Source organism: Mesocricetus auratus, unplaced genomic scaffold (genome assembly GCF_017639785.1).
Source record: "Mesocricetus auratus isolate SY011 unplaced genomic scaffold, BCM_Maur_2.0 Super-Scaffold_100011, whole genome shotgun sequence".
NCBI classification, from domain to species: Eukaryota; Metazoa; Chordata; class Mammalia; order Rodentia; family Cricetidae; genus Mesocricetus; species Mesocricetus auratus.
Window position 1 is genome coordinate 18,501,060 of NW_024429195.1, and position 1,936 is coordinate 18,502,995.

Here is a 1,936-nt window from a genome sequence, read left to right on the forward strand (position 1 = left end):
GAACTTAGTGGAACCAATGGTCTTCTTTTCGAATTTGCTTCTTCATGGTATATGTCTAAGAGTGGAACTGGTGGGTCTTGTGGTAGATTGATTCCCATTTTCCTGAGGAATGTCCATACTGATTTCCAATGTGGCTGTACAAGTTGGCACTTCCACCAGCAGTGGAGGAGAGTTCCCCTTGTTCTACATCCTCTCCAGCATAAACTGTCCTTGGTGTTTTGATTTTAGCCATTCTGACAGGAGTAAATTGGTATCTCAGAGTTGTTTTGATTTGAATTTCCCTAATGGCTAAGGATGTTGAGCACTTCCTTAAGCATCCCTCAGGCATTTTAGACTCCTCTCCTGAGAATTCTCTGTTTAGTTCTGTAGCCAACCTTTTAATTGGATCCTTTTGTGTTTTGGAGACTTGCTTCTTGAGTTCTTTGTAAATTTTCTAGATCAGCCCACTGTCAGATGTGGGATTAGTGAATATCTTTTCCGATTCTCTGGGCTGCATTTTTGTCTTGTTGACTGTACCTTTTGCCTTGCAGAAGATTCTCAGTTTTAGGAGGTCCCATTTATTAATGGTGGATCTCAGTGTCTGTGCTACTGGTATTATATTCAGGAAGCAGTCTCCTGTAACAATTTGCTCAAAAGTACCTTCCACTTTCTCTTCTGAGAGATTCTGTATGGCTGGATTTATGTTGAGGTCTTTGACTCATTTGGACCTGTTTTGTGCATGGTGATAGACATGGATCTATCTGCAGTCTTCTACATGACATCATCCAGTTATGCCAGCACCACTCGTTGAAAATGCTTTCTTTTTTCCATTGTACAATTTTAAATTCTTTGTCAAAAGTCAGTTGCTCATAGGTGTGTGGGTTAATATCAGGCTTTTAAGTTTGATTCTATTGTTCTACCTGTCTATTTTTGTACCAATACCAACCTATTGTCAGTACTTATAGCTCTATAATAGAGCTTGAAGTCAGGAATGGTGATGATTCCAGAAGATCCTTTGTTGTATAGGGTTGTTTTGGCTATCCTGGGTCTTTTTTTTTCCTATAAAGTTGATTATTGTTCTTTCAAGGTCTGTGAAGCATTGGTGGGGATAGCATTGATTCTGTAGATGGCTTTTGGCAAGAATGCCATTTTTACTATGTTGAGCCTACCTATCCAAGAGAATGAGAGAGACCTGTCCATTTTCTGATATCTTCTTTTGTTTCTTTTTTATGGTGAAAAAGTATATATTTAAATTAGCCAGCTGGACTCAGTTTAGATGATCCCAATTTTGTTGGCAACATCCAGAGCATCATAATCAGGGGCCAAGCGAACATACACCTTCTTCTCTCCATCAGGCCTTATGAGGGTGTTGACTTTGGCCACATCATTGTCATCGAGATTATTCACAGCCTATTTGCTCTGGTCCTTGTTGGCCTTGACATCCACAATGAACACAAGTGTGTTTTTGTCTTCTATCTTCTTCATGGCTGACTCAGTGGTCAGAGGGAATTTAATGATGACAAAGCAGTCAAGCTTGTTTCTCCTGGGCATGCTCTTTCCAGGGTATTTGGGCTGTCTCCAGAGCTGCAGGGTCTTGGCCACTAGAAGGTAGATGACATGTAGGCCTTCTTCTTTTTGTGGATGTGGATACATTTCAGCAATGCCTTCTTGGCTTTCAAGTCCTTCACTTTAGCTTGGCTTTGGGAGGTGCAGGAGCTTCCTTCTTTGCTTTCGCTGCCATCTTGATGAAAAGTTGTTTCTTTCTTTAAAGACAAATGTTCTTGTTAATAGGTCTGTTACTTGTTTGGTTAGCATTATCCCAAGATATTTTATGTTGTTTCTTGTTATTTTAAAGGGTGATGTTTCTCTGATTTCTTTCTCAGCCCATTTATAGTCTGTATATAGTAGGGATACTGATTTTTTTGAGTTAATATTGTATCCTGTCACTTTGATGAAG

General features: G+C 39.7%; 1 pseudogene; it reads right to left on the minus strand.

The window, feature by feature from the left end:
• Positions 1-1,251: 1,251 nt before the first annotated feature.
• Positions 1,252-1,720, minus strand: LOC106021106 (annotated as a pseudogene).
• Positions 1,721-1,936: the final 216 nt, after the last annotated feature.